We start from the raw sequence: 14,540 nt of genomic DNA on the forward strand, positions 1-14,540 counted from the left end.
ATGGTGCAATGTGGTACCTCAGCAGAGAGAAGACTGTGGTGTATCATGGGAAATGTAGTCCTTCTAGACAGCACAGCCCATAGAGGAGAATGGGACCATGAGGCACCTGAACTACACCTCCCACAAGACACCATGACAGTATTTCCCTGTCAAAATGTTGTTTTCAGTTGAAAATTAGGGCCCAGAAATGTTTGGTTTTTCACCAACATTTTTTCAGTTTTAGTCTGAAAATTTGGGGTTTTTCAATATTTCACCAAATAGTCAAAAGTTTCTATAGGGGAAAAAACCAGTTGCAGAGCAGCTCTAACCCTTACTTACACTGAGCAGTAACTTGCTCTGGGAACAGTCCCATTTAAATCAACAGGAGGATGGGATGCAGAATCTGGCCCTTGGGGCAGGAACTGCTTCTTACTAGGCGTTATGTCCGGCACCCAGCACAATGGGGCCTTGACCTCAATTGGAGCCTCTGGGTGCTGCTGTAATACAAATAATAATAACAGTCAAGTGACTTGCCCAAGGGCATGGAGAATCTGTGGCAGAGCCACATTCAAATTCAGACCATAATGGCAAAGCCCTGGCTGGGATGATTTAGTTGGGGTTGGTCCTGCTTTGAGCAGGGGGTTGTACTAGATGACCTCCTGAGGTCTCTTCCAACCCTGATCTTCTATGATTTAGTGATTCTATGACTCACAGTCCTGGATCCACCCAGACCAACCTGCCCCCAAAAGTCACTGTACTGACCTGGGACTAGTGTGCTGCCCCTTCCTGTATCTACTGCAGAATTGGTCACAGGCCAGGAATGGCTGTTATGGTGACACAAGGGAGGTCACAGGTTAGGATAGATGAGGACTGGAAATGGTGGGCATTAGGCCAAGATCGGGGCAGGTCTCCAATTATTCCCTCTCAATAGCAGTTTCTTCTAGCTCCTCCTCTCCCACTGGGAAGAGAGTGACTCTTGGAAGGAGTTTCCCTTCCCTCCCACTGACACCTCGCAGTGTGAGAGAGCGAAAAGGGGGAGAGTGAAGGTCACAGGGAAGGAGAGGGAGAGAAAGACAGAGCAAGAGAGGGGACATCCCAAAAGCCAGAGTAACACTAGGATTCACTGTGAGGGGTTTTTGTTTATTTGATTTTGGTTGGGGGATTCAAAGGTTATGTTTCCGTTTCATCCTGAGCTTTGCACTTTTTACCCAGCCCCTCAACAGCAGCAGACAGCTCCCCAGGTGCTGCCTCTCTGCTCACCTGGTTCACATGCCGGTCCCACCTCTCCGCTCACCCTACAAAGCCCCACACCCACAGGTTCTCTAGCTATGAGAAGTAGCTGTGGGGTTGCTGGGCTTCTTCTTTAGTACCTTCAGCTATGGGGCTGGGCTGTAGGTATTTTGTGGGCTTAGTGTTGCTCTGGTCCCTGGGGACAGCCCTTGGGCAGGGGGACTTCCGCAGGGTCAGTTTCTCTGTCTTGCAGCATGGATATGAGTATGACTGTGGAGACTATGGGATGCAGCTGCTGGTCTTTCCCAGCCAGGGCCGCACCGTCCACTTCAAAGTTGTGGGTAAGTTGCTGTGGGGCTTACTTAATAAGCAGCCAAGGACACTCCCATCTATGCTCAGGGTCCTTTTTAAACAAACATGCTGGAGGGTTTCTTAGAGGCTATTGAATGTTCCCCTGTCTCCAGTGGGTAACTCTAGCCTGGCAGGAGGACTTCCTTTCTCTATTAATTGTGGATCTAATTTTTCAGTGTCTACTATAACTCTTTCTCACTTAGTTGCTGTCCTTAACCCTAGGAGGTGCTTCTGACTGAGGAAGCCAGCAGGTATTATCTGGCTGACTTCAGTGGTGCCTCGTCTGACTGTAAGACAAGAGTGCCTGATGAGGGTAATACTCTGAAGGGAGGCCTCCCAAACTCTGGCTTGGCCCCCTGAAATGTCTCCACTCTATCACACAGTCAGGTGGGAGTCCTAGAAGCTAGTATTGCTGTTGCCATGCATTGCTGCAAGACAGCGCTTGTACTGCCAGGGTTTGGGGCCCTTCCACTCTCCTTGGTGGATTTAGGAGAAACTTGGCAAATAAAGACTAATTTGGGGGTGGCTGGAAACCCAAATCCAGCTACCCAAAGATACCACTGATGGAGCAAGACATAGTCCCTGCTTCATACGTTACAGCCTTCCTATGTCTCTGAACTAGAGTGCCTTAACTTACCCTTGCCCATGGATGAAGGTTTGTTTGAGTGTGACTCTATCCACAGATGAGTTTGGGACTCGCTTTGAAGTTACAAACTGCTCCATCTGCCTCACGTCTGGCGAGAAGGGGGAGGTGACCTTCTCCACTGGCTATAACGGCTGCCATGTGCTCAGGCAGGTGAGTGAGTTGGCACAAGAGGCTTCAGTGTCTCCATCATCCCTGCTGCTACATTCAACACTTGCCTCTAAATCACAATGTATTGATGTAGAGAGGTTCTTGGCCTCATATGTAGGACAATTGACAGCCACGTTCTTGATGAGCTCCAGCTACTGTACCCAGGCTGCTGCAGTTCCCTACCTACTGTCACACAGCCTGTGCTAAGCTTGCCAACCCTCCTGGATTCTCCTCGGTCTCCAGGAATTAACACTTAATCTTTAATTAAAGACTGTCATGTGACACAACCTCCGGGGACATGGCCAACCAAAATTGGCGACCCTAGCCTGTGCAGAGGGGGCCTGGGCTGAGCAACCAGGGACACTCCATTTCACCACAACCTTACTAATCCTTCTGCTTTCATTGCAGGATGGCCATAACCACCTGAGGGTCCAAGTGGAGGAACTACTGAGCACCGGGGCCATAGCTGCCACCCGTGACGTGAACATGACCTGCCCCAAGCCCACTGAACGTGACTTAACCCCAGAGGAGACCATGCGCTACATGCCGCAGCCGGGCCTGGTGCGCCCGGTGCCCCAGCCGCAGCCGGGCCTGGTGCGCCCGGTGCCCCAGCCGCAGCCGGGCCTGGTGCGCCCGGTGCCCCAGCCGCAGCCGGGCCTGGTGCGCCCGGTGCCCCAGCCGCAGCCGGGCCTGGTGCGCCCGGTGCCCCAGCCGCAGCCGGGCCTGGTGCGCCCGGTGCCCCAGCCGCAGCCGGGCCTGGTGCGCCCGGTGCCCCAGCCGCAGCCGGGCCTGGTGCGCCCGGTGCCCCAGCCGCAGCCGGGCCTGGTGCGCCCGGTGCCCCAGCCGCAGCCGGGCCTGGTGCGCCCGGTGCCCCAGCCGCAGCCGGGCCTGGTGCGCCCGGTGCCCCAGCCGCAGCCGGGCCTGGTGCGCCCGGTGCCCCAGCCGCAGCCGGGCCTGGTGCGCCCGGTGCCCCAGCCGCAGCCGGGCCTGGTGCGCCCGGTGCCCCAGCCGCAGCCGGGCCTGGTGCGCCCGGTGCCCCAGCCGCAGCCGGGCCTGGTGCGCCCGGTGCCCCAGCCGCAGCCGGGCCTGGTGCGCCCGGTGCCCCAGCCGCAGCCGGGCCTGGTGCGCCCGGTGCCCCAGCCGCAGCCGGGCCTGGTGCGCCCGGTGCCCCAGCCGCAGCCGGGCCTGGTGCGCCCGGTGCCCCAGCCGCAGCCGGGCCTGGTGCGCCCGGTGCCCCAGCCGCAGCCGGGCCTGGTGCGCCCGGTGCCCCAGCCGCAGCCGGGCCTGGTGCGCCCGGTGCCCCAGCCGCAGCCGGGCCTGGTGCGCCCGGTGCCCCAGCCGCAGCCGGGCCTGGTGCGCCCGGTGCCCCAGCCGCAGCCGGGCCTGGTGCGCCCGGTGCCCCAGCCGCAGCCGGGCCTGGTGCGCCCGGTGCCCCAGCCGCAGCCGGGCCTGGTGCGCCCGGTGCCCCAGCCGCAGCCGGGCCTGGTGCGCCCGGTGCCCCAGCCGCAGCCGGGCCTGGTGCGCCCGGTGCCCCAGCCGCAGCCGGGCCTGGTGCGCCCGGTGCCCCAGCCGCAGCCGGGCCTGGTGCGCCCGGTGCCCCAGCCGCAGCCGGGCCTGGTGCGCCCGGTGCCCCAGCCGCAGCCGGGCCTGGTGCGCCCGGTGCCCCAGCCGCAGCCGGGCCTGGTGCGCCCGGTGCCCCAGCCGCAGCCGGGCCTGGTGCGCCCGGTGCCCCAGCCGCAGCCGGGCCTGGTGCGCCCGGTGCCCCAGCCGCAGCCGGGCCTGGTGCGCCCGGTGCCCCAGCCGCAGCCGGGCCTGGTGCGCCCGGTGCCCCAGCCGCAGCCGGGCCTGGTGCGCCCGGTGCCCCAGCCGCAGCCGGGCCTGGTGCGCCCGGTGCCCCAGCCGCAGCCGGGCCTGGTGCGCCCGGTGCCCCAGCCGCAGCCGGGCCTGGTGCGCCCGGTGCCCCAGCCGCAGCCGGGCCTGGTGCGCCCGGTGCCCCAGCCGCAGCCGGGCCTGGTGCGCCCGGTGCCCCAGCCGCAGCCGGGCCTGGTGCGCCCGGTGCCCCAAATATATCCTCCACCAAGCAACATAGGTGTGTGGGGGTGTCTGTGACCTCTAACTGGTTTGAGTGCATGTGGGTCCCCTCTAATGGAAGGTTTCATGGTCCACTCCTGACTCCTGTGGTGGCCTTCAGAGGAGCTGAACCTTGTCTTGAGCTGGTGTTGACAGTGTTGTAAGCCATAATCAAAAATGAGATTCGTTTAGAAATCATGCTCTTCCCCCACCCGCCCCCAGTTTATTTGAAGGGGAAGGGGTGGCTATTTGCCTTCTGGTTTTTCAAAGTTTAGGGGGAAGGCACTTGCTTCCAAAGTCTGTGAGCTTCTTTGGCTCAAAATCCAGTCACACATGCACCAATGTGTCTTTGCCATTGGCTGCTCAGAGGGGCTTCCCCTGTTCCTCCAGTATCCCAGGGTTTGGGATCTGATGTTGTATCCCTTCATATCTCACCCCCACATCTGCTTGCAATCTGTCTCCTTCACACACACAACCCAAGTGTCTCTCACAGGCTCTTCTCAGCTCTTAGTCCCTCACTCTCCTAGAGTCCTGTCTAGCCCTCCCCCTAAACCAGAGTGGCATCCACTTTGCCTGTAGGTACAGCTTCAGTCTCATGAAAGAAATTTGCAGCCATGTTTATGAGGGACACTTTCCTCTGATCGGCTATGGGGAAATGGTGGCCAACCTGCTAGCTTCTGCCCCATCATCCGTAAAGGGAGATGGTGACTTCAATAAAGGAAAAATTCATAGAGCAGGCGTCTGCTCACTATTTCATGAGATGGCTCGAGAAACCCACCTCAGAACTGCTAAGTGATAAATTACAGTTGACCACACTGCTGGCTGTGTTGAGGGGGCTGTAGGGTGCAGGTGGGGGCTCTCCTCTGACACAGCAGCAGATCAGGAGCCTGAATTTCCAAGTGACATGTTAAGCCTGCTATCAGAGAAGGGCAACATGCTACATCTGGAGGACAGGGGTGGGGATCTGAGCACAATGCTGTCTGAGGTGGTATGTGGTTTGAGGTTATGGTTGTGGTTGTGGGGGGCAGGGTGAGCTGGGATGGAGGACCACTGTGGGAGCTCTTGCAGCCCTTTGGGGAAGGGGAGGAGGGTTGGACTGGTGTTGAGGTCAGCCACTTGTCCAGAGGTCACTACAGATCTTAAAAAGTCTCTGGGGAAGGGTCTCTTGTGATCTCTTTAGAGGCTCTCTAGCTCTCCTTAATCCACACCCTGCTGTTCTAGGGGCGCATCTCACAGAGGAGCTGTGCCGTGTGGTGGCTGGGAAGATGCCCTGTGCGGATGCCCCAGGCCAAGCTGCTTGCTTCCAGGCTGGCTGCTGTTATGATGAGACTGACCTCACCACTCCCTGCTACTTTGGCAACACAGGTGGGAGACCTGCCCTCATGTCAGGTTATGGAGCCTTTTGTCATCTCTGTCCTGGGAAGCTTGGTGACACACCGTACGTCTCAGATGAGTTTGGTCACCACCTACTAGCATGGTGAACTAGACTTGGATGCAATGTCTTTGTAACTCTCACCCTAGGCTGCAGCTGGCATCAGTTGTGTGCAAAGGGGTTCCTTCCTACATCACGGTCTCTCCTCAGTTGCCTAATGCCTGGCAGATCTTGAGAGCCAACACCAAATGTGTGGTGGCAGAGGAAGACCCACCTGGTGCTCCATCATCAGATCGATGGATAACTTTGCCGGCTTGTGTCTCGTTCCTGCACAACATGAGCTGCAATCATGCTGTCTCAGACAAACCCACTTACCCCCATGGGGCTTCATTTGATAGATTCCAAAGCCAGAAGGGACCATTGTGATCATTAGTCTGATTTCCTGTATAACACAAGCTATAGGATTTCCCTGAAATAATTCCTCCAGCAGATCTCTTGGCAGACATCCAGTCTTGCCTTGTCAGTGATGGAGAATCCACCATGACCCTGGACAAACCATTCCAAGAGTTAACTACCCTCGCTCTCAGATCTACACCTTATTTAAATACTTAGACTGTAATCAAGTCACCCCTTAACCTTCTCTCTGTCTAAAGAGACAGAATTTGGTCACTACAAGGCCTGTTTTCTAATATTTCTCATGGCTCTTCTCCAATCTATCATCCTGAGTGTGGCATGGAACTCTTGCCCAATTCCTCTACCAGGAACATCTATACTTAATCCTGCTCCTTTGTGTTGCAGTCACTGTTCAGTGCCTCCTGGATGGTCACTTTGTTCTGGTGGTCTCCAGGGACATGTCTGATCACCCCATCATCCTGGAGAGTGTCCGGCTAGCCTATGCCCAGGCAGGGTGTGACCCCATCAGGATGACTGAGGCTTTTGTGATCTTCCGCTTCCCCCTCATGCAGTGCGGCACCACAGCCCAGGTGAGGGGACACCCACGGGAAGCCAGGGTGAGTGCTCTGCTCAGGGGTTTGGGGGACTAACCTGCCCCATGTCTCCACTCTTCCAGGTGATCCATGACAAACTGATCTATGAGAACCAGCTGATCTCTGGCATCGACATCCGGACTGGGCCGGACGGCTCCATCACCCGGGACAGCACCTTCATGTAAGTTGGCCTGCTCTGTTGACTAGCAAGGAAGTGATGGTGAGCAGTCTTCAGCCCTTCCACAGTGGAAGTGTGAGGCCAGATCCTTTCCCCTGGCAAAGATCTGATCCATCAATTTTCCAGCAGCCTCTCCTGACCACCAAAGGACTTAGGGGATGTTCTACAGGTATGGATTCCCTGCAGTCACAGACATCCCCTTTTCTGAGTGGGGCAATGCACCTGATCCCTAATGGGGCATGGGGCAAAATCTTGCTTTGTGAAGGGAAGGACACTCTGTGCAGCTGACTGTCCAAGAGTCAGGGTTTTACGTTGTCTGATCAAATGCCAACATTGGTCAGCCTCACCTCAGTCCCTGGAAAAATCCTGCAGCAGGTTGTCAAGGAATCCATTCTGAAGCACTCGGAGGAGAGGAAGGTGATCAGGACCAGCCAAAATGGATTCACCAAGGGCAAGTCGTGCCTGACCAACCTGATTGCTTTTTATGATGAGAACTGGCTCTGCGCATGTGGGGAAAGCGGTGGACATGATATACCTTGACTCTAACAAAGTTTGTTACAGTCTCCCACAGTGTTCTTGACAGCAAGTTAAAGAAGTAGGGGCTGGATGAATGAATTAAAGGTGGCTCGAAAGCTGGCTAGATCATCAAGGTCAACGGGTAGCAATCAACAGCTCTGTCTAGTTGGCAGCTGGTATCAAGCGGCATGCCCCAGGCGTCTGTCCTGGGGTTGGTTTTGTTCATTATCATTAATGATCTGGATGATGGGATGGCTTGCTGAGGGTGTAAGTTAATGGATAACACTAAGTTGGGGGGAGAGATCTAGAAAAATTGAAAATTGGGCTAAAAGAAATCTGAGCTTCAATAAGGACGAGTGCAGAGTCCTGCACTTAGGAGGGAAGAATCCCATTCACTGGTACAGGCTGGGGACCGACTGGCTAAGCAGCAGTTCTACAGACAAGGACCTGGGGATTACAGTGTACGAGCAGCTGGCTACGAATGAATAGTGGGCCCTTCTTGCCAAGAAAGCTACTGGTATATTGGGGTGCATTAGTAGGAGCATTGCCAGCAGATGGAGGGAAGTGATTCCCCTCTCACCAGCAGTGGTGAAGCCCATCTGGAGTACTGTGTCCAGTTTTGGGCCCTCACCAACAGAAAGGATGTGGAAAAATTGGGAGATTGCCCAGCAGAGGGCAACAAAAATGATTAGGGGGTTGGGGCACATAACTTATGAGGAGAGGCTGAGGGACCTGGGCTTATTTAGTCTGCAGAAGAGACAAGTGAGGGGGGATTTGATAGCAGCCTTCCCCTACCTGAAGGGGTTCCAAGGAGGATGGAGCTTGGCTGTTCTCAGTGATGGCAGATGACCGAACAAAGAGCAATGGTCTCAAGCTGCAGTGGTGGAGGTCTAGGATGGCTATTGAGGACGGGACTATCCCTCTAGGAGGATGGTGAAGCACTGGAATGGGTTACCTAGGGAAGTGGCAGAATTTCCATCCTTAGAGGTTCTGAATACCTGGCTTGACCAAGCCCTGGCTGGGATGATTTAGTTGGGGTTGGTCCCGCTTTGAGCAGCAGGTTGGACTAGCTGACCACCTGAGGGCTCTTCCAATCCTAATCTTATGATTGTAAATGCCACTTGCTGTGCGATCTCCAATGACAAGTAGGCACAGCCAGCCTGACCCGAGAAGGGCTCCATGGGGCCACCCTGAGGGACTAATAACTCCCTACAGGGTTGGTAGAAAGAAAGCTTGATGTAGGGACTGTTGCCCCCTTACTAACATTCAGTGAGGTGTACTGGTTGGCTAGCTCCCAGTACTAAAAGGGGAAGGATCTATGGGAAATCAGGACCCTGAGAGTGACAGTCCCCAGGAACAATGGGGAGAGGCCAGTGCTCCAGGTCAGCCTGACTGACAGGGTGGGCAGGCTAATCAGAGTCAGGAGGCCAGGGAGGTCCTGTCCTCCGTGTGAGCTGGATTTGCCTGGGTCACACAGTCAGGTCATGTGTTTCCTTTAACCTTTCCCATGTTTCCTTCTTTCTAAAATAGTTGATTAGATAACTTACATACAAGGTAAAGCAAATGCAATGCTCATGGGTCAGAAGTGCCCAGTGCAGAGAGTACCCCGGAGTGGGGACACCCTAGCCCCAGTCCTAGGTGACCACAGCAGGGTTGGGGGTCGAGCCCCCTCTCCCCCCACCTCCCCCCAAGAATCCTGGGCCTAGCCTTGTTGGGGTTACGAGGACTCTGCCAGACAGGAGAGTGGAGGGGAGCCCTGAAGGGCAGGGAGGCCACTGGATAAAGGAAGTGGGAGCGAGGACTCGGATCCTTTCGCTAGCCCACTTCACCGGGGTAGTGCAGAAGCCAGGAAAGTTCCCCACAAGAGCAGGACTATTCCCCTGCTTACATTGAGAATGCTGCCGAAAGAGATGTGAGGACAAGTAAGCAGGTGCTTCTAGCCTGTCTGAGAAGGCCCCCATGTGGCCGTGCTCAGACACTCCTGCTGAGTCCCTGAGTTGGAGGGAAGAACATCTGAGTTGCTAAAAGGGTTGATCCACTTGCATCCTTGGATGTCTCCCATCCAAGTACTGATAGGGCCTGATCCTGCTTGTCTCGAGCACTAATAAGGTCACTGCCAGACACCACGTGGCCTCAAGCTGAAGTCACAGAGCATCAGCCCCTGTCTCCTCCCTCTGCTCTCTCCTGTGCAGCCTCCATGCTCGCTGCATCTACAATGCCAGTGACTTTCTGCCAGTCCAGGTCGAGGTCTTCTTGCCCCCCACACCTGCTCCAGTCACCCAGGCAGGACCCCTCCGGCTTGAGCTGCGCATCGCCACAGGTAGGTGACCCCTCACTCCAGCACGGAGATCCCATCCCCCTGAAGGACCACAGGTGTCTCAGCTCTGCTCTCCTCCTACCCTCTCCCCCACAGACCCGAGCTACAGATCCTATCTCTCGGAGAGAGACTACCCTGTGGTGAAGGTGCTCAGGGACCCTGTCTACATGGAGGTTCGCATCCTGCACAGAACAGACCCGTCCCTGGTTCTGGTTCTGCACCAGTGCTGGGCCACCCCAAGCGCTAACCCCCTGCAGCAGCCGCAGTGGCCCATCCTGGTGGACGGGTGAGTGGCTGGGATGGAGGGGGAGCATGGCTTGGGGAGGAGGAAGGCGGTTTCCTTGGTCCACCCTTCTCTCATGTCTTGCTCCCAGGTGCCCGTTCCTGGGAGACAACTACAGAACCCAGCTTGTGCCCGTGGGCCCTGCCTCATCTGAGCTGCCCTTCCCGACTCACCACCAGCGCTTCGTCCTCTCCACTTTTGCCTTTGTGGACTCCGCCTCCCAGGTGGCACTTGAGGGAGAGGTGAGAAGGGGCCCACATATAAAGCGGGTGAGGAGGGGGAAGTCGGAGTGCAGGGGCAGGAGCTCCTATTTTAGTCAGGTCCTGACCTCCTCAGTCTCTGCTGAGGCGCTGCACATGCAGAACCAAACCGATAGCTGTGGATCTACTTCCTGCCTCCTACCAGCACGGGCCAGTCACTCACTAACTCCATTCTCACTTGTGTGGATTTTAGGTGTACATTTACTGTAGCGCCTCAGCTTGCTACCCCTCCCGGCTGGAGCCCTGCAGGACCCTGTGCCCATCAGGAGCTGCTACAAGTAAGTCGGAGTGGTCTGAAATCCATGTGGGTTTCTACAAGCTCCCATCCCAAATACCAGAGGACTCATAGTGAACAGAGATCTGCCTGTCCTGCTATATCAGAGGTGGGCAAACTACCAAGCACAGGACCATCCTGCCCAGCCCCTGAGTTCCCGGCCGGGGAGGCAAGCCCCCAGCCCCTCCTGTGCTGTCCCTCTCCCTCGCAGCCTCAGCACGCCTCCAGCACTCTGCTCCGGTAGGAGCTGTGAGCTCCCACTGCTCTGAGCAGCATCATAAGGGGGCTGGGATTGGAGAAGGGGCAGAGGGTGTCAGGGGGCAGTCGGGACAGGGGCTGGTTGGAGTGGGCAGAGGTTCGGGGGGGGCAGTCAGGGGGCATTGGATAGTCATTGGAGTCCAGCAGGGGCTGTCAGGGAGCGGGGGGTTGGATAGGGGTGTGGTCCCATTGGGCAGTTAGGGGCAGGGGTCCTGGGAGGGGGCAGTCAGGAGACAAGGAGTTGGGGGGCAGAGGGGGTTTCTGAGGTGGGCAGTCGGGGGGCAGGAATTGGGAGGGAGCCAGGCTCTTTGGGGAGGCACAGCCTTCCCTACCTGGCCCTCCATATAGTTTTACAGTGCTAATGTGGCCCTCAGGCCAAAAAGTTTGCCCAGCCCTGTGCTATACACTGACTGCAAGGCGTTCAGCCCAGCTCGTTATGTACCTCTACCATGTCCTGTAGCGCTAGCTAGGGTATGATGGGCTAAGACGAAGAGGTAAATGGCCTAATCTCCTACAACTGCCCTATGTAGGAGACAATACTAGAAATTGCCTCTGGAGAGTGGAGTGTCTGCTGCTCCTGATGAAATGGCCTTTCTTCCCAACTTCTCCCACACTTCAAATAAGCAATTCAGGAAGATCTAATACCTGGTACCACAACCTGTCAGGAGGCCTGTAAGGACTCATGGTTGAGTCCATGGTGACGCTGCATTTCATCACGATGGGCCCTCTGGTTGGAGTGCGCTGGACAGACAGCTCCCTAACTCTCCATTCCATCTGCCAGGAGGCCGCCGGTTCCTGGATATCAACAATGGGACAGGAGAGCCCCAGGACCTGGTGAGTTCTCCTGGCCCTGTGATCTTCCAGGAGAGCCCTGAGCCGTGGAGAGAGCACGTCTATGAGAACAAGGGTGAGGTTTCTGTTAAACCCTAGTAGGACAACTGGCATCTTGCACAGTAACCTGGAATACAGCAAGTCAATGCTGTCTAGGGGGTTCTAATATAAATGTTCATGGGGGGAGGGGGGCTACATGCAGAAGTCACTCCTTGATGATCCATATGTAAGCTAATGCTGGCTGACACCATACCTGTGAGTGCTTCCTATGAGTGGGCCAATGGTGGGTTATATCCTTATCCTATGGACATTCATAGGATGTCTCAAAAACCAGCAAACTTGGGGGAAGCGGGGGGGACACTATGGCACCTCAGTGGTGACTTGTATGCCCTGAGCCTCTGTGGCACTCAATGCACTGGGGCTAGCATTGCCTCAGCCCTCTATTGGATGGCTATCAATGGGATGGTGGTGCTGGCTCACAGTCTAAAAAGTGAGTTGACAATTCAAGTATCTTTCTGATGAAGGCTGGCCTAAGCGGTAGGGGGAGCACCACTGGGGCAGGGAAGTCTAGGTGTCATCTCCACACTTTAGACCCTACAGAAATCTGGATTGTCTTAACCTCTCCTCCTCCTCCTCCTTCAGACCCTGTCTCCAGACTAGACCTGACCCTGGTGCTTCTGGCCATGCTTTCATTGGTGGCTGTGGCTTCTCTCGTTACTGTGACACTACTCCATAGGAGAAGCAGCTGGATGACAAGGTCCCAAATCTTCCATGGCAGATGACTGTAAAATAAGGGAGAGGAGCAGAAATAAAATCTCTGGAGTGCACTAATGTCTTGTGGTAGCGTGTGTCCCTCTGGGGGAGGGAACAGCAGTTGTTGAGGCCAGGGGTCTGCTACTAGCCTTGTAGCTCTTCCCCATTCAGCAGCAGAACAGACCTCTCTGCAGGGATAGACACCAGAATAGGATGTGGCATAGAGGACAGGAAGAAGACTGCAAGCTAGCACTAGACAAGGTAAATCAAATGGCTTTCTCTCACTCCTGGGGTCCTATCTGGGGGGAGGGGAAGCCACTCAGCCGAACTAGAGACTTTTTGATTAACTTTACTGTGAATAGCTGGATTCTAACTCCCCTGGGCACGCAATAAGAACTACTGGCGCTTGCCAGTCTCACATGAAGTCCGCCTAAGTCTGGTAACTAGAAACCCTTGTGTCTTCTGTGGGGGCTGTGGCAGGAGGTGGAGAAGATTTCCCCATTGTGTTAGTGACTGGGAAACCTGATGCTTCAAGACCTTAAGCATCCTGCCTGAGAGCTGGGATCTGCCCCATAACTGGTATCTCCTGCTTCTTGACCCTTAAGCTATATCTCTGGGGCACTCCAAAGCATGGCTGTAGTGCGCACACACAGACCCAAGTGAGCTAGCTTTCATCAAGCTAGTTGAAATAACGGTAGTGGAAGCATGGCCTATACAAGACTAGCTGGGACTCTGGGTCGTACTCCAGTGGGTAGCCTGTGCTGCTGTTGCTCTACTGCTTGATCTGGCTAGGCCAAAGCTACCTCGGCTACATCTACGCACTCGCCTCTGTCTACACGGCAATCTACCCTTCTCCATTGGCATTAGTTTCCTTCCATCTCGCCTGGGGAAACTACAGCCCTCCAGCTCCTCTCCAAATCCCCTTCCAACAGCTAAAATCCTCTCCCACTGCTCCTACCACGTCAACACCCTCCACCTACTGTAGAACCCACAGGGACTGTCACGCTAACGTGGTGTAACTGTTCTAACCCCTCTCTGAGCACCTTCTAGGGTAGCCTACTGTGGGACCGGATCCTGCAGACACTTAATGTGCATGTGGTAATGACTTCACGCATGCATGGAGTTAAGCACGTGCTGAGGGCTGGCCAAGCAACACAAACTGTTCATTAAATGTCAATGTTCATCCTGCAGTAGGCAAAACCAATGCCTCAAAACTCTTCATGGAAAAAGCAGAAAGGCATGTGTATCCAAGAAATGCATGGGCACTCGCCTGAGATGTAGGAGACATTGGTTTGAGTCCCTGCTCTGCCTGACTGGGTGCACATGTGTACTCCTGCATCCCAAAATGGAGTGTTCCAAGGTCAGAGTCTTGGACTGTAAGAAGATGGCAGCAGGGATCATGCTTTTTGTTACTCTCTGCAAAAAGCATTGTGTGATGGCTTGGCACAATAATGAATGGAAGCCTGGTGGTTTATAGGCACAAGGCAATGAATTTGCCATTTGCTAAAATTTCAAAGTAGCATAAAGATCGTGCTGTAGTTGTAAAGGCCGTTGCTTCTGTGCTTAAATCATGTACTTGGAGACTAACCATGAGAATTATTGCTGAAAACTGGGCACTTATCTCCTAGAAGCAACAGAGAAGGAGAAAGACTTGGGTGTATTGCTTGATCACAGGATGACTCTGAGATTTCACTCTGATGCAGCTGGGAACAAGGCTAACCCAGTCATGGGATACTCGGGTGAGGTATTTCCAGTGGAGACCGGGAAGTGCTAGTACCATTATACAAGGCACTGGTGAGACCTCATCTGGAATAATGTGTGCAATTTTGGTCTCCCATGTGTAAGATGAATTCAAACTGGACCAGATATGGAGAAGGGCTACTAGTATATCCAGAGAAATGGATAACCTCACTTAGGAGAGGAGACTGAAATACTTTCATTTAGCCTAACCAAAAGAAGGCTGAGGAGAGAGAGATGACTGCTCTCTCTAAATGCATCAGAGGGATTACTATCAGAGAGGACTTAACATAAGCACCAACGTGGACACAAGAACAAATGGATATAAACTGGCCATAAGCAAGTCTAGGCT

The 14,540-nt window shown here is 55.1% G+C and overlaps 1 pseudogene across 1 annotated transcript; it reads left to right on the forward strand.

Annotated features, from left to right (window-relative positions):
• Positions 1 to 1,307: 1,307 nt before the first annotated feature.
• On the forward strand, positions 1,308 to 12,514 carry LOC311523082 (zona pellucida sperm-binding protein 1-like; annotated as a pseudogene). The gene is made up of 13 exons: positions 1,308 to 1,550; positions 2,244 to 2,356; positions 2,762 to 2,905; positions 3,989 to 4,442; positions 5,645 to 5,788; positions 6,594 to 6,778; positions 6,865 to 6,962; positions 9,668 to 9,795; positions 9,889 to 10,078; positions 10,167 to 10,317; positions 10,529 to 10,613; positions 11,649 to 11,774; positions 12,341 to 12,514. The product of its transcript is annotated as a zona pellucida sperm-binding protein 1-like (transcript).
• The last annotated feature ends 2,026 nt before the right edge of the window (positions 12,515 to 14,540 follow it).

This window comes from Lepidochelys olivacea (genome assembly GCF_965140295.1).
Source record: "Lepidochelys olivacea isolate rLepOli2 genome assembly, chromosome: 6".
Lineage (NCBI taxonomy): Eukaryota > Metazoa > Chordata > Testudines > Cheloniidae > Lepidochelys > Lepidochelys olivacea.